At 52.9% G+C, this 20,432-nt stretch overlaps 1 long non-coding RNA gene and 1 pseudogene across 1 annotated transcript; one reads left to right on the top strand and one right to left on the bottom strand.

Moving 5' to 3' along the window:
- The first annotated feature begins 375 nt into the window (after positions 1-375).
- Positions 376-20,432, top strand: part of LOC121338691 — an 87,135-nt pseudogene continuing 67,078 nt past the window's right edge.
- LOC121338692 lies at positions 9,639-11,943 on the bottom strand. Its single transcript, XR_005953069.1, has 3 exons — positions 11,873-11,943; positions 10,606-10,772; positions 9,639-9,761 (listed from the first exon to the last, which is right to left on the bottom strand). It is a non-coding gene; the product is annotated as an uncharacterized LOC121338692 (long non-coding RNA).

The raw sequence follows: 20,432 nt of genomic DNA, 5'->3' as shown, positions 1-20,432 counted from the left end.
ATCCTCCCAGTTCCTCTCACCAGGGTCCCAGTCATGCCCAGTTGTCCACAGTGTAGATTCAGTTACCCCAAGTATGGTCCCAGTTGACCCCAGCATGATCCCAGCTGTTTCCAGTGTGGTTCCACTCCCCCCAGTATGGTTACAGACACTCCCAGTATATCACAGTTACCCCAGTAAGGTTCTAGTTACCTTGGAATGATCCCACTCTTTGCCAGTTACTCCCAATTTCCTCCTGGAGGAGGATGAAGGATGAAAGGGGAGGGATGAAGAAGGAGAGCAGGAAGGGAGGGAAGTAGGAGAAGGAGGTGGGGTTAGGGTGGAGAAGGAGGAGGAGGGATGGAAGATGAGGAGCGGGAGGAAGAGGAGGGACAAAGGAGTATCAGGGAAAGGAGAAAAAGTCAGGAGGTTGAGCACTCCCTGAATTTGCAGCCTCCACCTGTGGGATCATCATTCCCCACATCCCACAGGTGACTGGTGCATGGGAGCTCAACCCAGATATCCTGGGGGGTCCTGGGTTGGGTTTTTTTTGGGGTGGGGAAATGTATGGAGAATGAAGAACTCCAAAGCTGAGCAGAAAAGGCCCCTTGGGCCTTGTCCCTTGGGGGGACACTGGGACATCCTGCTGGTGGCTGCTGGTATAAGCAGGCTGGAGGAGCAGAGCCCTGTGTCCCCCAGGAGCCCAGAGTTGGGAGCCCAGAGAAGGGGGAGCACCGTGATTGGCGGGACCCTCAAGAGCCTGGAGAGGGGCAGGGAGGGAGTCCTTGGACTCCCCGCACTGCAGAAAACAAGGGGAGAACAAACCCCAGGACCCCAAAAACTCCCGGCATCCCTAAATGGGGAGGCCAAAGAGGGGGGAGCTTTTTGGATTCCTGGGACACCCAGCAGGTGGGTGGGAGGGAAGACAGAGGACCAAGTAGAAGACGGTCCTCCAATACAAGTGTGATCCCCAGTAGCTGGGACAGGGGGAACCCCCAAACACCAGAGACGGGGATCTCCTGGGAGAGTTCTCAGGGCTGAGTCTTGTTGTTTGGGAGGTTTTTATGTATCCGAGATGCCTGATGACTTCTAGAGTTGGACTTGGGCAGAGAGACTTTCAAAATCAACATGCTCATCCCATGTTTTCCCTAAGCCAGGCTTTCCCATTCCCAAAACTTGGCCGGATGAAGAAATAGGCTGCGAGGAAGAGGAGGATGCCACAGGACACCCAGGCAGGTGAGGAGGAAGTCACTGCCCCTTTCCCCCTCTCTCCTCCTTCTCCCAGCCCAGCATGGCCCCTGGCTGCAGGACAACCCCTCTGCTCATCCTGTCCTGCTGGGGATGCACTGGGGGGATCTCCTTCCCCTTCCTTCTGACACAGAGGCAAATCCCATCCTCTCCTTGTCCTTCCTCCCCCAGGGAAGGAGCTCAGGATGGAGACCAGGAAGGACAAATCCCCACAGCAGAACCTCGTGGAAGAGGCTGTTTTGGGTGGCTGTACAGCACAGGAATTCATTGGGGAGGAAAATTCGTGGAGATCCCACACAAGGAGAGGCTGCAAACACAGATTGCCAGGATCTGAGGAGGACAGACCCACCCTGTGCCAGGAGGGTGGCCAGATTTCGAGAACATGGACCTGGTGGTCCATGAGCATCTTCATGATGGGGAGAAGCCCCACAAGTGCTTGGAGTGTGGGAAGAGCTTCAGCCAGAACTCCCACCTGATCAAGCATCAGATGATCCACACAGGGGAACGGCCCTTTGAGTGTGGGGAATGTGGGAAGAGCTTCAGACGGAGCTCCCACCTGATCCAGCACCAGATGATCCACACCGGGGAACGGCCCTACGAGTGTGTGGAATGTGGGAAGAAGTTTCCGACCAGCTCCGAACTTCTCGTGCACCAGCGCACGCATACAGGGGAGAGACCCTTCCACTGCTCCGACTGTGGGAAGGGCTTCAGGCAAAACTCCCATCTTGTCAGGCACCGGCGCATCCATACTGGGGAGAGGTCCCATGAGTGTGAGGAATGTGGGATGAGCTTCAGAGACAGTTCCCACCTGCTCCGCCACCAGGGTATCCACACTGGGGAACGGCCCTACAAGTGTGGGGAATGTGGGAAGAGCTTCAGAAAGAGCACGCGCCTGATCCAGCACCGGAACATCCACACTGGGGAAAAGCCCTACAAGTGTGGGGAATGTGGGAATGGCTTCAGCCAGAGCTCCAGTCTGATCAGCCACCAAAAGATCCACACTGGGGAGAGGCCCTACGAGTGTGGAGAATGTGGGAAGAGGTTTCTCACCAGCTCCCATCTCCTCGTGCACCATCGGATTCACACAGAGGAGAGGCCCTTCCGCTGCCGTGACTGCGGGAAGGCCTTCAAGCAGAACTCTATCCTTGTCAACCACCGAAAGATCCACACTGGGGAGAGGCCCTACAAATGTTCCAAATGTGGGAAGAGGTTTCCCACCAGCTACAATCTCTTACTGCATGAGCGGATTCACACAGACGAGAGGCCCTTCCGCTGCCCCGACTGCGGGAAGGGCTTCAAGCGCAATTCCGCCCTCATCATCCACCAGCGCATCCACACCGGGGAGAGGCCTTACGCTTGTCCTGAGTGTGAGAAGAACTTCTCCAGGAGGTCTCAGCTGACCCAACACCAATGGAAACACCATAAGGAAAGGTAAGGGAAGCCCTATGAGTGCCCCGAGTGCCAGAAGAGCTTAATGGGCTGCTCCAACTCTATCCCCTGCTGGAGGACCCACACTGGGAAGAGACCTGGTCATCCACATTCTTTGTGATCCATGCTATGAAAGTACCTGGCTGGTTATCCTTTTGTTTTGACCTTAATTTTCTTCTGATTCATCTTCATCCCTTAAAAACAGCCCAAACAGATTTGAAAAGAAAGAAGTTGATCAATTTCAAAGGTGTTTGAGGGGGAATTTAGGATCTGGGAACATTCTGGAGGATTTGTGGGTTCTTGGGGGATTTTGGGCAGTGTTTTCCATCTCTTTGGACTCCAAAAGCCAAAAGGGATTGATCTGTCACCTCAACAACTCAGTCCCACTGAAAACAACTCTATTTTACCACAAAAGAGCTCAATCCCATCTCAAATTGCTTGTTCCCACCTCAAAAAAACTCAATCCCATGCCAAACTCACTCAATTCTACAGCTGCCAGGGTGAGATGGAGTTGGAAAGGGATTGGGAGAGGGGGGATCCAATTTTGGAGTGGTGGGATCGGGATTGTGTGGGGCTGGATGGGTGGGATGTATTTGATAGTAAATAGTGGGACCAAGGGGCAATAATTCACACACATTCTTTCAATTCGCCAGTATGACCAGTCCAAAAAGCCAGTGGAAAGTGGAGGTTAACAGTGGATTTTTGCAGGCTTAATGCCAACACAGACCCTCTCACCGCAGCAGTCCCAAACATAGCTGAATTAATAACATCAATTCAGGAAAAAGCTCACTCAATCATGGCAACTATAGATGTGAAAGACATGTTCTTTATGATACCTATACAGCCAGAAGATATGGACCATTTTGCCTTCACATGGGAAGGACAACAATATACAATTACCAGGCTTCCCCAAGGCTACAAACACTCCCCCACTTTGGCCCACTGTGCTTTAGCCCAGGAATTAGAAAAAATACCCAAACCTGATACTGTAGCTGTTTATCAATGTATTGATGGCATTCTGGTGGGGGGGAGGAAATAGAAGTGGTGGGGGAACATCAGCAAAAAATAATTTCTCACTTAGAAAGCCTTAATTTGCAGATTCCCCCAGAGAAAATTCAGAAGCCTTCTCAAGAAGTGAAGTTTTTGGGAATTTGGTGGAAAGGAGGTATGACATGTATTCCACCCAATACCCTAACTTCTCTAGATCAGATTAAAATCCCTAAATCCAGGAAAGATCTCCAGCAAGCTCTAGGACTATTAGTGTTCTGGAGGAAACACATCCCAGATTTCTCAATAATTGCCAGGCCGCTTTATGACTTGCTGAGGAAAGGGGTGAAAAGGAATTGGACTCCTTCTCAGGAAGAAGCATTGCAATTACTGATTTTTGAGGCAACAGCTCACCAAGCACTAGGCCCTATCCATCCCACAGATCCCATTCCAGGTGGAATGGGTGTTTGCCTCCTCAGGGCTATCAGTACACATCTGGCAGCGGGGTCCTGAGGGTTCGACGAGGCCTGTTGGGTTTTATTCCTGTGGTTTCAAAGATGCTGAGATAAGGTACACTATCTGAGAAAAAGGGTTGTTTGTGGTTAGCTTAGCTCTCATAGAAATGGAAAAAATTGCACAGCAACAGCCTATTATGTTAAGAGGCCCTTTTAAAGTTATCAAAATTGTCACTAATGGGACCCCCCCACCTGACAGGGTGGCCCAGAGGGCCTCAGTCAGAAAATGGTATGCTCAGATAGAACACTACTGTAATACCTTCTCAATAACAGAAGGTGCTGCTAAAAATCTAGCGGTCCAAGACACTGAGAGCCTGGCTAGCAACCAAGATAACCCTGCCTCAAAGTTGCCCCTCCTTTCTCCCCTGAACTAGCAGCAAGTTCTTGGTTCACAGATCCCTCTGCGACATGGGACAGGAGGGGGAGGTATGGAAATAATACAACTGCTGTCTTACACATTTCATTCTGGTGAAAGAATTATTACCGAAGGGGAAGGCAGCACTCACGTTGGGGGAACTCATCGCTGTTTAGAGTGTTTTCCAACATGAGGCACAGAACATTTCTCTTGTCTGCATTTATACTGACTCTTCTGCAGTGTACAAAGGTTGTACTGAGTGTCTTCCTTTCTGGCAGCAAAATGATTGGGAAGTTAACAGAATTCCAGTGTGGTAAAAGGAGAAGTGGCAGAAAATTTTAGATATTGCAAGTCAAGGAAATTTTGCTGTTGGTTGGGTAGCTTCTCACCAAAGAGATGGAAATCCAGCAGGAAAGTGGAATAGAGCTGATGAACTAGCAAGGCTCAGCCCCCTGAAAAAGGAACTAATTTCTGAGAACTGGGATCGAGTATTAGAATGGCTGCAGGTAAAAAGACAGCACACAGGTGCAAAAGATTTGGACAAGGAAGCTCATGCTTGGGGCTGGCCCCTTACCAGGGAAATGTGTAAAACATGCATATCAGCCTGCGAGCAATGTCGCAGGCAACTGGAGAGACATCCTTTAGAAGATGACCCTCTGCATTTAAAAAAGGGTAAAGGCTTATGGGATGCATGGCAGGTAGATTGTATCAGTCCCTTTAAGAAGTCAGGAGGTAAACACTTTGTGCTAGTAGGAGTAGGAATTCTATCTGGGTTGGTTCGAGCTGATGCTTTTAAAAGAGCTGCAGGTGATAATAAGGTTAAAGCTTTGCAGGGGTGGTTTGGAACTTTCCCAAAGCCACAGGAAATTCAATCTGACAACGGGTCCCACTTCACTGCTAGTTGTACAGGATTGGGCAAAAGGTGAAGGAATTAAGTGGACTTTCCACACCCCTTACTACCCTCAAGCTAATGGGATTGTAGAAAGGACCAATGGTCTTTTGAAATGATTTCTGAAGCCACAGGAGGGAAATTGGGATGTTCGGTTATGGGAAGCTGTTAAAGGAGTGAACAGTAGATGGGAGGCAAATGGATGTCCCAAAATCACCGCCTTTCGCCTGACACCTCCAAGCATCATTCCCTCACTACGGGGACCCGATGATTCAAAAAATCCAGCACATCACCCTGGACAACCTGTTCTGGAGTATGTTGGTAATTACACTCTAGGTCCCAAAACTAACAACGTTGCAATTACAAAGGACTGTAAAAATTAACCAACTGATTGCTGGCATAATTTCACTTTAGCTAACCAACTTATGTGACATGCCGCTGGCAAAATAACTCGAGTGACCTGTTAGGTTTAAAAGGCTTAGTTTATAAATTTAAGATAACTGCTATAACAAAACCCACACTGAGTACCGTAGTTACATCCCGGTGGATAGAAGGGACTGAGAGCCCCCTTAGGCAGTATGTTACCGAATGGCCTTGGTCCCAGGCTTTTGTTCACTTTACCAGATCCATGGGAGATGTAAAGGGTTTAAACCTATCAACTGTTGTTATGCATGAAAATCAGATATTGAAATCAACACTAGGCAGGAATGGGAAAAACAAAAAGCCTGGAAGCTTCAAGGGGTAGTGGGAGAAGAAATTAGCATAGGATGCCAAATGATTAACGGAACTACCTATAGTAAGGCAATCTCAATCAGTCTTTCAACAGATCAGGCAAATAAGCATGAACAGCTTTGTACCACCCAAGCGTACAAGACTGTTGGCAGTTTTACATTAACACAAACCGCAGAAGTAGTTTGTCTTTGGTCTAAAAAAGGCCTTTCTTTCAAATTTGTAATAAATGCTATGACCCAGTTTTCTACTATGACCACTACAGCCCAATCACTGGTCATGCTCTGCCCAAGAATTTTTGAAATTGGATTATATATAATCAGGAAAACTGGTCAACAACAAATATTGTTCAATCCAGCACGGTCTCCTAAACAAGTCAAATTGCTGATGCAAAGCAATGTATCAGAAATTCAGCTGGCCTGTTCACCTTTCTTGCAGACTTCCTTTGAGGGTTGGACGACCTGGCTGCGAAAATGGAGCTCTTCTAAAAAACGGATGCCAAGAGACATAACCGGTCTTGTGGCAACAGGTTTGGGAATTCTAAATAGTATTGATTCAGAAGTACTAATGAATAAACTGGCTGCCACAACTAAAGATTTGACCAAATTACAACAACCACTGCAGTCATCCTTATTGGCTTTGGGAACACACCAGTAGTTGCTATCAAACATTTTACCAAATTGGGAGAAGGTAAATGTAAATGATCACAAATTGGTAATTGATGCACTCGGTGCTACACAAAACAACGTTTCTTTGGCTCTCAGCTGTATCCAGGCACAATTGTGGATGGAGACAGTTGCTGCCTCAATTATAAGAGAAGGTGAAGAAGGCACTTTTCCTACTGAAATTCGGAAACTAATTTGGGACAGAGACTTTGAAAGAGAATTCCAGTCCTGGTGGAACTTGGTGAATTTTACTTATGACCCCATTTCAAACTCAGCCACAGCTTTTGTGTTAACCATACGTAATGCCTCAGTGCATTTGATATTTCCTATTATTGCATTAGGGCTGAATCATGATGGACCTCTTCTCTATCCTTCCAAGCATAGGGAACGGGCCTGTCAAATTGGTGAAAAATGGCAAACTGTTAATTTGGAATCTTGTATTGTCCAAGAACAACAAAGGTTCATCTGTGAAAGCAATGAAATCATAGCTCAAGACATTTGTTTGGACACAGAGCAAAATATCTGTCACTTTGAAATTCATCCTAACGAGACTTCTAAAACAGTCCCTATATACATAGGCAATGGGTGTGCATGCTTTAGAACTGCTTGTGATATTGTATTCGTAGAAAATGTAGTAGTGGATACTAAAAATCATTCAAATTTTTGTGCTTGTAACTTTACTAAGATTGCAGGATGTGATTTTTCTTATGAAGTTCCAGTTACCTCTCATTACCTTTTACAATCCAACTACACACTGATTCACAAACTGATGCCTATTCCCATTGGGATGAACCTCACTTTGGGAAGGCAATTGTTGCTCCATCAAGACTTAATTGAAATTTTGGGAAAGATCAAGAACAGACAGAAAACCCTGGTAACTGTTCATCATAATGTGACACAAATACACCGTGTCATGGAAAGAGTAAAGAAAGATGCCGAGCACAGGTGGTGGGATGCTCTTTTTGGGTGGTCACCAGCTGCTACAAGTGTCCTGAACAGTATGTGTCATCCCATCGTTATCCTTTTGATTCTAGTTTTGATTGGTTTTATTTTATCAGCAATCTTGTTTGTTATGAATTGGAGAATGATGAAACGGTTAACAAAATTCAAGTCTATAATTAATGCACACAACTTGGCTGATGTCCTCTTCACTGTGGACATCCCCAAGGCTGTTGACACAAGGCCATTATAAATTAGAGTATGTGTTTTGAAATAATCTTTAATTCTCTTTTGTGATTGTGTGAAAATTATTTTTGATTTTTGGTTATTTGTTTTGAAAAATTATTTTAAATTAATACTTATTGTATTTGTTTATTGCTTTGTTGCCTTTGATTATTTGTGATTTGATCATTTGAAAAAAATTGTTTTAAAATAATATTGTTTAATTAATATTAATTGTATTTCCTTATTGTTTCCTTTTTCCCCTTTTCTATCTTTTCTTTTCCTTCTTTTCTCTCTCTCTACATACTGTCTCTGTTTTCCTGGAATGTTACCAACATTCAACAAGTCCTGAAGACTTCCCAGCGACACTATGGAACCCTGCTGATGAAGACCCTTTGAAGACTGTCATGAGTCACCGGGTGATGTGTGTGAAGTTCCCCTCATTTACCTCATGACCGTCCCAAGGACAGAGACCGGGACCCTGTGTCCCCTGGGCAGAGTTCTGGCCTGCCAAGTGATTATTCACAGCTGTGTCTAGTGCTTCTAGCAGGGCCTGGTTAAGGGGCAGACGTGCCCTATGTGCTTACACCTGCTTCGCGACAACAGCCCAGGAGTTTTCCCACCTCTTGGCCAGATGAACGTGCTGGGGCAACTTTGGAAGCCCCCATGGAAAATCCTTCATCTGCTTCACTACCACCATGATGAAGGGAGATTGAAGCCCCCTCCTGAGGACTGAGACCCCTATAATTCTGACACAGGGGCACTGACCAGACTGAAGTGAGCCAAGTGTTGCCTGCAGGTGTGTTTGCTGGACCAAGTAAACAATGGGTCCCGCTCACTGCTGAGAACATGGACTATCTGTACCTGTTCCCCCCTTGATGGCTTCAGTACCCTTTTACTTCACTGTATCTGTTCCCCCTCAGCAATTTCAACAGACTTATTCTTTGTTACTTGCTGCCCCCTCATGCAAAGGACTATAATACACCCCTGAGTTAACCAGGACTTTTGAGATTCTCCCTGACGAGACAATTCTCCCCGTGCCATGGAGGATTTTGTCCCTAGGTTGGTAGCTATACCCTTTCCTCTTTCTCACTCTCTCTCTCTCTCTCTCTCTCTCTCTCTCTCTTTATCCTTAATTTCCTTTCTAAATCCCTCTATTGCATTTGCTGTGGGGGCGCTCAATAAAAGGTGCAGTTTTTTGGATTGATACTCTCTGTGTTGTTTTTTGCACTCTGAGATCAGCTAATCATCACGACCCCCATTTGTATGAGCGGATTGTGACACCCAGGAGGCCCCAAAATCAAAAAAAAAACCCAAGAATTCTCAAAGAACCAAAAAAAAAGCCCACCAGGAAAATTTCCACCCCAAAAGCCCCCCAAAAAAGGAAAAATCCACCCCAAAATCCCAAGTAAACAATGGGAAAAGGAAAAATTCCTCCTCAAAAACCCAATGGGAATGGAAAATTCCACCTGAAATCCCTCCCAGAAAACTCCCAGGAGTTCCCAAAATCCCAGAAATAACCACGGGAAAGGGAAAATTCCACCCAAAATGCCACACAGAAATCTGGGAAAAGTGAACTGTCTCCGTCTCTCTGGGTGCCTCCCAGTGAACCCCGGCCAGCCCCGGGTCGGCAAACAGCGGGGGGGCAGCCCCGAAGTGACCGACAGTGGGGGGGACACTACCCATAAGTGGGATTATCAAGAATTTGGGGGGGGTTGGGATTTATCTGTGGAATTGGAGGGTGAAGTTGCCATTAGTGCCATCCAGCACCTGCAGCTGGGGGTCCCCAGGGTGCACTCCCAGGATCTCTGTGGGGTCGGGATTGGGGTCAGGGAATGCCGGGAGCCCAAAGCCCCTGGGACTTCCCAAATCCTGAATCCCAAATGCCCTGGGACCATCCCAAATCCCAAATGCCCAGAGATCATCTCAAACCCTGCACCTCAAATCCAAACCCTAAACCCAAATCCCAGCTCCCAAATCACCTGGGACCCTCCCAAATCCCCTGAGACCATCTGAAGGCCTGAATCGCAAACCCCAAACACCCTGAGACCATCCCAAACCCCAAGTGTCAAACTGTAAACCCCAAACCCCTTGGGACCATCCCAAACCCCAAATCCCAACCTCAACCCCAACTTCTAAATCCCAAACCCCTTGGGACCATCCCAAACCCCAATTCCCAAACCTATACCTCAAATGCCAAACCCCAAACCTCAAACCCAGCACCCTGCACCTACAGGGACAGGGACACCAAGGCAGGAGGTGGCCCTGGGGCACCTTGATGGCCCCAAACCACCCCATAGTGCCAAAACATCTCCATGTCCCCAGCCATAGGTGTGGTGGCCAAGGGTCTTGTTGGAGACAGCCAAGTACTGTAGGGACAAGGACATGGGGCTGGAGGTGGCCCTGTGGTACCTCAGTGTCCCCAAATCACCCTGGTGTCTCCATTCACCTCCATAGCCCTGAGAACCTCCATGTCCCCAAACCACCACTGTGTCCCCAACCCCTGCCAGTGTCCCCAATCCTGCCTGGTGTCCCTGTGCCACCTTCTCAAGGGCATAGGCCACATGCTCCAGGAGGTCCCCTTGTCCTCAAGCTCCACAATGTCCCCAACTCCCACGATGTCCCCAGCCCTTCCCAGTGTCCCCATGCCACCTTCTCGAGGACACAGGTCAGTGCTGCAGGAGGTCCCCATGGGTGTAGATGGCCTGGGTGTCATTAGTGCCATCCTTGTAGCCTTTGAGGAACAGGTGCTTGAAGGCCACTGTCTTGTCCTCCTTGAAGGCCACCACCAGCTGGTTGCTGAGCCTGAACAGGATCAGCTTGGGGACAAAGGCCACCACCTCTGTCATGACCTGTCCCATCGTGGTGACACTGGTGTGTTTTGTCCCAAAACTGTGTCACAGCTTGGGGACAAAGGCCACCCCCTCTGTCACCACCTGTTCTGTCATGGTGACACTGGTGTGTTTTGTCACAAAATGGTGCCACCCCATGCTTGGCAACAAAGTCCTCCGTGGTCAGGCCCTGTCCCACCCTGGTGACACCACTGTGTTTCACCCCAAAACAGTGTCACCCTATGGTTTGGGACAAAGACCACCACTGTCATCAGCCCCTTTCTCACCACGGTGATGCTGCCAATGCTTTGTCCCAGGACACCCCAGAGTCCCTGTCAAAGTGTCCCCATGTCCCAGTGCTCCCTTCCTGGTATCCCAGCCCCTCGTGCTGCCGTCCCCAGTGTCCTCTCCTGCCATCCCCACTGTCCCAGCTCGCTGTCCCTGGCAGTGTCACCTGCACGGTGACAAGGATGATCTTGGCAAGCTCCAGCGGGAGTTTCACGGGCCCGGTGTCACAGAGGCTCAAGAGGAATTATTTGAGGCAGCCTCGGCCGTGCTGTACCACGACTCAGCAGCCACTCGGTCTCTGGGGACACCCACCGGTGTCACCTCGGCCTGGTGTCCCCCTTGCTCGGTGTCACCCCCTGGTCCGTGTCCCCCTCGGTCTGGTGTCACTCCTCTCTTCCGTTGCCCCCGCCGCCCAGTCCACAGTGTCGCCTGTCTCCGTTAAACCCCCGGTCAGGACTCCCTGTCCCCGGTGTCACTCCTGCCCCGTGTCCCCCCTACCCCGTTCTGGTGTCTCCCCTGCTCGCTGTCCCCCCTGCCCGCAGTGCAGGTGCACAGCGTCCCCTGCAGGCGTTAACTCTCCCGGCCCGGTCCCCGGTGTCCCCTCGCCGCAGTGTCGCTCCTGTCCCCGGCCCCCCCAGCCCGGTTCCCAGTGCTCCTGTTCCCCGTGTCCCTCTCGCCCGGTTCCCATCCCCGTCCCATTCCCACTCCCGTTCCCGGTCCCTTTTCCTGTATTCCCAGTCCCATTCCAGGTCTCGGTCCCGTATTCCCTGTCCCCGTTCCCGCTCCCCATCCCCTCTCACCGGACGCCGCCGCCATCGTTCCGGCCCCTCCCCCGGCCGTGACGTCACCGAGCAAACCCCCGCACTGCTCCCGCCCACCAATCCCAGCGCGCGATCGCTCCTATATTTACATAACCACGCCTTTCGGGCTGGCCCCGCCGTCCGCCGGCTGCAGCCCTATCCGGGCGCTGTTTGCTCCCAGTTCCCTCCCAGCGCTCCCAGTAAGAGCGGCACTGGCAGGGAAAGCGCTCCCAGTTCCATCCCGCTGCTCTCAGGATCCCTCCTGGTGCTCCCAGTATCGCTCCCAGTGCCGCGCTGGGCGGGGCCGCTTTGCGAACTCCCCAGGGCAGAGCGCGGCTGCTTTTGGGTGTCGGCACCGCCCGGGCCGGGCTGGGAGCGGAGCAGGAGCGGGAGGGAGAGGCGGGGCAGAGAAAGAGGAAAGGGAAGAATAGGAGCCGGAACTGGAGGAAGAGACGGAAGAGGAAGCGCAGCAGCAGCAGCACCAACACCACGCGGTTCCCCCGCTCCGGTCGCGGCTCCCCCGGCTCCTGCTGCATCGCCCCCCGGAACCCGCAGGTGAGCGGGGAGGGGGAGCTCGCCCCAAATCCATCGGTGAGGGGCCCCTGGAGGGCTTTTTGGTGGGGCAAGGGATATTTGGGTCTCCAAGGACCCCAGAGCTGAGCCACAATTAACCCTTGGGGGTTCCCACCTGCCCGGTACCAGCGAGCAGAGGAGCGATATCGGGTTTGGGGATCCCAGGCAGAGCCGGGGGGAAGGCGGGAGCCCCGAAGAGTGGAGAGCGCAGAGAGGCGATCACACAGCTGGGGTGCCCCAGTAGCTTGGAGGGTTGAAGGAGGCTCGGGATGAGCGGGGTCCGGACACGTGGAGGCTGAAAGGGGCGCTGACTTCTCCAGCTGCACCTGGGCAGCGGCACCATCAAACCCAGCGCAATCAGCCCTTGTTCCCCCTCCCACCCCCAAAGCAGGATTTTCCGTTTCTAAACCTTAGCCGGATAGAGGAAGAGGAGACTGGGAGGAAGACGAAAATGGCCCAGAAGCCCCAGGCAGGTAAGGAGGAACTCACTGTCCCTTTCCCCCTCTCTCCTGCTCCTTCTCCCATCCCAGCATGGGCCCCTGGCTGCAGGACAACCCCGCTGCTGACCCTGTCCTGCCAAGCACATTTTGGGGGGATCTCCTTGCCCTTCCCTGTGGCAAGGAGGCAAAACCCAACCTCTCCTTGTCCTTCCTCCCCCAGGGAAGGATCTGAGGGCAGAGACCAGGGAGGAGGAGTCACCGCAGCAGAATCTCATGGAAGAGGCTGTTTTGAGTGGCTCCACAGCACAGGAGTCCAATGGGGAGGAAAATCCCCGGAGATCCCGCACGAGGAGGGGCTGCAAACACAGCCCAGGGAGGTCAGAGGAGGAAAGGCCCACCCTGGGCCGGGATGGCGGCCAGAGCTCGGAGCTGGGGGTCCATGAGCAGGTTCAGAATGGGGAGAAGCCCTACCAGTGTGAGGAATGTTGGAAGTGCTTCAGCCGAAACTCAGCCCTGGTCCGCCACCGAAGGATCCACACTGGAGAAAGGCGCTATGAGTGTGGGGAGTGTGGGAAGAGCTGCAGAGACACCTTTGACCTGATCAACCACCAGAGGAGCCACACGGGGGAACGGCCCTATGAGTGTGGGGAATGTGGGAAGAGCTTTCAGAGAAGCTCCACTCTTCTGAAGCATCAGCGGACACACACAGATGAGAGGCCCTATGAGTGTCCCAAATGTGGGAAGAGGTTTCAAACAAGCTGCCATCTGCTCGTCCACCAGCGTATTCACACAGACGAGAGGCCCTTCCGCTGCCCTGACTGCATGAAGGGCTTCAAATACAACTCCGACCTCGTCAAGCACCGGCGCATCCACACCGGGGAGAGGCCCTATGAGTGTGGGGAGTGTGGGAAGAGATTCACCCAGAAGTCGAACCTGATTGTCCACAAGAGGACCCACACTGGTGAGAAGCCCTACGAGTGTGGCCATTGTGGGAAGAGATTCAGCCAGAGCTCTGAACTGATGCTTCACCAGAGGATCCACACAGGGGAACGGCCTTACGAGTGTCCCGAGTGTGGGAAGAGCTACAGCCGGAACGATCACCTGATGATCCACCAGAGGAGCCACACCGGGGAGCGGCCCTACGAGTGTGGGGAGTGTGGGAAGAGGTTTCAAAGCAGCTCAGATCTCCTCGTACATCAGCGCATTCACACAGATGAGAGGCCCTTCCGCTGCCCTGAATGTGGGAAGGGCTTCAAGCAACCAGCGTATTCACACAGACGAGAGGCCCTTCCGCTGCCCTGACTGCATGAAGGGCTTCAAATACAACTCCGACCTCGTCAAGCACCGGCGCATCCACACCGGGGAGAGGCCCTATGAGTGTGGGGAGTGTGGGAAGAGATTCACCCAGAAGTCGAACCTGATTGTCCACAAGAGGACCCACACTGGTGAGAAGCCCTACGAGTGTGGCCATTGTGGGAAGAGATTCAGCCAGAGCTCTGAACTGATGCTTCACCAGAGGATCCACACAGGGGAACGGCCTTACGAGTGTCCCGAGTGTGGGAAGAGCTACAGCCGGAACGATCACCTGATGATCCACCAGAGGAGCCACACCGGGGAGCGGCCCTACGAGTGTGGGGAGTGTGGGAAGAGGTTTCAAAGCAGCTCAGATCTCCTCGTACATCAGCGCATTCACACAGATGAGAGGCCCTTCCGCTGCCCTGAATGTGGGAAGGGCTTCAAGCACAACTCCACCCTCGTCACCCACCAGCGCATCCACACTGGGGAGAGGCCCTATGAGTGTCCCCAGTGTGGGAAGAGCTTCAGCCAGAGGTCAGCCTTGAGCCAACACGAATGGAGGCACCACTATGAAATCCCTGTGAGTGCCCCAAGTGTGGGAACAGCTTCGTGTGCTGCTCCAGCTCCATCCCCTGTGGGAGTACTGGTTCTGATCCCCAGTGACCCCGGTGGGCAGAGCCTCGGTGATCCATGGTGCCAGTGATCCCTGTTGGGAAGTCACCTGCCTGGGGGGCTCCACATCCTTCTAGCTCCCCATGGGCACCTGGACACATCCACAGCCCAACACTTCATTCATTGTGGAGAGCGGATTTGTCGATTTCTGACCCCAGAAGAATCTCCTTTTGCTGCTTCTGGTGGCATCAAACAACACTGGATGGCCTTGCAGGTCTTCTCCAACATAAATCCATCATTTAATTGTCTCTGACCCACAGGCACCTTCTACAGCCAAACAGGGATGAATTTGGGAAAAACCTCTGATTTTGGATACAGTAGGATGGAAACCCCTCCAGAAAGGTTCTTCCTACCGCCCAAGCACATGGATGCTTTGTCAGGGACACATAAATCATTTTGTTTTGGCCTTGAAATGAAAAGGTTTCTCTTCATCCCTTTGAAACTCCTGAAAATGGGGTAAAAATGGGCATGGATGGGGACATGTGGGGCACAATGACATGGATGGGGATATGGACATGAATGGGGACATAGGGATACATGGATATGAATAGGGACGTTTCACCAGCGCAGTGTCCCAGCCGAATGTCACCACCCAGCAGGGCGGGACGGGGACCTTGTTCAGCTGGTGACAAGTGGCCTGGAAGCAAGTGACAGCCACCAGGGTGTCCCAGGGCCACAGCACTCAGGGGACCCCAACTGCCCCTGGGGACAAGAGTCAGTGTCACCATGGGGGTCATGTGGTCCTGTCACCAGAGGCATCCTGGTGGGAGTGTCTGCAAAGGTGTGGCAACATTGTCCCCTCATGTGTGTCCTGGTGGCATCAGATCCCCTCCCCTCCAAATATCCCCCATCCCCTGCCACGGCTACATGTCACCCCTCTGTGTCTTCCTGTGCCCCCTGTGAGCCCCTGTTCCCGATCCTGGCTGGTCCCTGGCCATGTCCTGCAGAGTGTCCCCATGTCCCTCGAGGTGTCACTGTGTTGCTCAGGATGTTCCTGTGGCTGCTCCTGGCACAGTGTGTGGGCCAGCTCCAGCACAGGAAGGGATGTGCCATGACACCCATTGATACCCTGTGACACACCAAGATATCCTTTGTCCTCTGATTTTTGGTTCCCCCCCCCCCCCATTTTGGGTCCTTTCTCCCTCTTTTGGATCATTTCCCCCTCTTTTGGGTCCCTTACCCCCTACTGGTTTGGATCCTTTCTCTCTTTTCCATTCTTTCCCCCAGATTTAGGAGTCCTCCCCTTGTTTTTGGCACATTATTGGGTGGATCCCCCCCTCCAGCTCCATCTCCACCCCTTACCCCTCTGACCCTCCTTCCCCTGCTCCCCCAGGCTTTTCCCCACCTGTGTCCCCAACTGTCCCCCCTGTATCACATGGCCTCAGTGCTCACCACCCTGGAAGCACCCACCCCCAAATTGTCATCGCAGCATCCTGGGACCCCCAGCTGTCACATCAGGGGGCCTTCAGGAGCCACTGTGACCCTGCAGTCACTCGGGGGGTGACCTGTGGCATCCCCCTGGTGTCACAGGCACGTCCCCAGCGGCAGAACTGACATCAAACCCAGAGGAGGAGAAGGAGGTGAGGGTGTGACTGAAACTCATCCCGGTCTTGGGAAAGCCACGAAACAGGGCCAGGCATGGGCACAGCAGTGTAGGTGCTGTGGGGACGGGAGCGGGACACGGGGACAGTCCCCAAAGACCCCTCAGCAGAAACGTGACCCTTCCGTCCCTTCAGGGGCTGCTGCTGCCGAGGTAGTGCGTGGGAGGCGGGGTTGTGCAGCATCCCTGGGGGGATCAGGGAGGTGGAAGTGGCAGGGGGTGACCCCAAAAATTTTGTCACCCCTCACCCCCCCCCAGGATGTGTGCCCCCCTCCAGCTTTGGGCGCTGGTGGGCGGTGGTGACAAAAAGCGCAGGTGCCACCTCGTGGATGGCACAGAGAGGGGCTCCTGCGGTGCCACCAACCCCTCCCTGTCCCCACTGAGGGGCACCCAGGGTGTCAGGGTGGGAGTCAGGGGTGTCCCCAAGGTGTGGGGGGAGCAGGGAGGGGAGGCACAGTCAGGGCACGACAGAAATGCCTCCAGTCCCACCTGCGCCTGGGACACGGGGGTGGTGGGGCACCTGTCCCCCTGTCACCGTGTCCTCCTGTCACCGTGTCCTTCTGTCACCTGCTGTCACCTGTGTCACCTCTGCTGGGCAGCAGGGGGTGGTGGCACTCCCGGATGGACGCAAGGATGTCCTGGTGTATCCACACTCGCCCACTGTGGGCGTGGGTGTCAAACGTGACCTGGGGACACTGGGTGGCACTGGCATTGGCATTGTCACTATCATTGCCACCGTTACTGTCAGTGTCACTGCCACTGTCATTGTCACTGGCACTGTCATTGTCAGTGTCACTGTCATTGTCACTGTCACCATCACTGTCACTGGCACTGTCACCATCAATGTCCCTGTCACCATCACTGTCATTGTCACTGTTACTGTCACAGCACTCACTGGATGCCCCCCAGGGCCTGCAGAGGGATCGGGGGACAGCCAAGGGACAGAGGGACAGATGAGGGACAGAGGGACACTCAAGATGGACACAAGGGGGACATGAGTGGGATAGGATATTTAGGATATTTATTAGGGACTTCAGGATATTTGCAGACACTCGGGGACACTCACGGTGACACTGAAGGTGTAGCAGTCAGGGATTTCATGGTTCAGCAGCGTTTGGATATTCATGGCCATGAGCTGGAACTCCACAGAGACACTGATCAGCCTGAGGGGACAGAAAACAACCCAGGAGCCCCCAAAATCCCAAAAAAACCCCATGAGTTCCCAAAAAAAGCACGAGGAAAAGGAAAAACTCCATGCTAAAATCCCCCAGAAATGAAAATTTCACACCAAAATAAAAAAAACAAAACAATGGGAATGGAATAATTTAAAAAAAAAATCCCCCCCCCCAAAAAAAAAACCCCCAGGAGTTCCCAAACTCCCCAAAAAACCTAGAAAAGGAAAAATTTTGCACCAAAATCCTCTAAAAACTAATGGGAAAGGGAAAACTTGGCCACAAAATGTCCAAAAAAATAACGACGGGAAAGGGAAAATTCCACCACAAAATCCCACACAGAAATCTGGGAAAAGTGAACACAAATCCCACACTGGGATTTTAGGGATGGGAAACACCCATAAATAGGATTATCAAGAATTTGGGGGGGGTTGGGATTTATCTGTGGAATTGGAGGGTGAAGTTGCCATTAGTGCCATCCAGCACCTGCAGCTGGGGGTCCCCAGGGTGCACTCCCAGGATCTCTGTGGGGTCGGGATTGGGGTCAGGGAATGCCGGGAGCCCAAAGCCCCTGGGACTTCCCAAATCCTGAATCCCAAATGCTCTGGGACCATTCTGAATGCTTCAGGACCATCCCAAATCCCAAACCCTGAATCTCAACTCCCAAATGCCCTGGGACCATTCTGAATGCTCCAGGACCATCCCAAATCCCAAACCCCGAATCTCAACTCCCAGATGCCCTGGGACCATCCCAAAATCCAAATCCCAAACCCCCACATGCAGTGGGATGATCCCAAACCCTCCCTCTCAAACCCAAACCCCAACCCAAAATCTCAACTCCCAAACCTCTTGGGACCATCCCAAATGCCCTAGGACCATCCCAAATTCTCTGAGACCATCCCAAACCCTGAATCTCAAACCTTCAAACACCCTGGGACCATCCCAAACCGCCAAATGTCAAATCCCTTGGGAGCATCCCAACTCCCAAACTCTAAACCCCAAACCCCTTGGGACCAACCCAAACCCAAACCCCAACTCCGAAACCCAAATCTCAAACCCCAAACCACAACTCCCAAACTCCAAACCCAAACCTCAACTCTCAAACCCCAAAACCAAAACCCCAAATCCCAAATCCAGCACATATCCCAAACTCGCACCCCAAACCTCAAACCCCAAGTGTCCCCACCAGTGACAACACTGGGGTCGATGTCCTCCCTGTGGAAGAAGTGCTGGCACAGCAGGAGCCTGGTGCCACCCTCAGTGCCACCACGGGCACAGTGGCCCAGGGTCCCACTGGGGACTGCCAGGTACTACAGGGACAGGGACACCAAGGCAGGAGGTGGCCCTGGGGCACCTTGATGGCCCCAAACCACCCCATAGTGCCAAAACATCCCCATGGCCCCAAAACATCTCTGTGTCACAGAAACATCTCCATGTCCCCAGCCATAGGTGTGGTGGCCCAAGGTCTCATTGGGGACAGCCAGGTACTGTGGGGACAGGGACAGCAGTGCTGGTGGTGGCACCTTGATGGCCCCAAATAACCCCCATGTCCCCAAACCTCGCCTGGTGTCCCCATCCCTCGTGATGTCTTTGACCTCTTCCAGTGTCCCTAGGCCACCTTCTCGAGGGCGTTAACTGGGTGCTGCAGGAGGTCCCAATGTCCCCAATCCCTCCTGGTGTCCCCAGCCCTTCCCAGTGTCCCCATGCCACCTTCTCGAGGACACAGGTCAGTGCTGCAGGAGGTCCCCATGGGTGTAGATGGCCTGGGTGTCATTAGTGCCATCCTTGTAGCCTTTGAGGAACAGGTGCTTGAAGGCCACTGTCTTGTCCTCCTTGAAGGCCACCACCAGCTGGCTGCTGAGCCAGAACAGGACCAGCTTGGGGAAAAGGCCACCACCTCTGTCATGACCTGTCCCATCGTGGTGACACTGGTGTGTTTTGTCCCAAAACTGTGTCACAGCTTGGGGACAAAGGCCACCACCCTCGTCAGCCCCTGTTCCACCACGGTGACACTGCCATGTTTCACCCTAAAACAGTGTCACCCCATGCTTGGGGACAAAGGCCACCACTGCCATCCATCAGTCTCCATCTCACCATGGTGATGCTGCGATGTTTTGTCCCAGGACACTCCAGTGTCCCTTACAAAGTGTCCCCATGTCCCTGTGGCCCCTCCCTGCTGTTCCTGGCACCTCTTCCCCAGTGTCCCCATGTTCCCTCCCCGGTGTCCCTGTGCCCTCTCCCTGCTGTCCCAGCCCTTTGTGCTGCCATGCCCACTGTCCACACTGTCCCTAAGTCCCCGTGCCACCTCTCGGGTGTCCCAGTCTCTCATGCTGCTGGTCCCGCTGTCCCCACCTGCCATCCCCGCTGTCCCTGCCGTCCCTGCCTGCCATCCCCGGTGTCACGCCTGCGCAGGTTTCTCTCCCGTACTGGTGCCACCCCCTAATCCGTGTACCTGCTGTTCGGTGTCGTCCTTGTGTCCATGTCCCCCTTGTCCCGTTCCTATCCCTGTCCCCGTCCCATTCCCACTCCCGTTCCCGGTCCCTTTCCCGTATTTCCAGTTCCATTTCCGGTCCTGCTCGCCGTTTCCGGTCGCGATCAATTGTCGGTCCCATTCCGCGTTCCCGGTCCCGTATTCCCTGTCCCCATTCCCTGTCCCCATTCCCGCTCCCTGTCCCCTCTCACCGGACGCCGCCGCCATCGCTCCAGCCCCCCCCGGCCGTGACGTCACCGAGCAAACCCCCGCACTGCTCCCGCTCACCAATCCCAGCGCGCGATCGCTCCCATATTTGCATAACCGCGCCTTTCGG

This window comes from Onychostruthus taczanowskii, unplaced genomic scaffold, assembly GCF_017590055.1.
Source record: "Onychostruthus taczanowskii isolate IOZ18803 unplaced genomic scaffold, ASM1759005v1 scaffold310, whole genome shotgun sequence".
NCBI classification, from domain to species: Eukaryota; Metazoa; Chordata; class Aves; order Passeriformes; family Passeridae; genus Onychostruthus; species Onychostruthus taczanowskii.
Note: the sequence above shows the minus strand (reverse complement) of the source record. Positions and strands in the feature narration are given on the sequence as shown.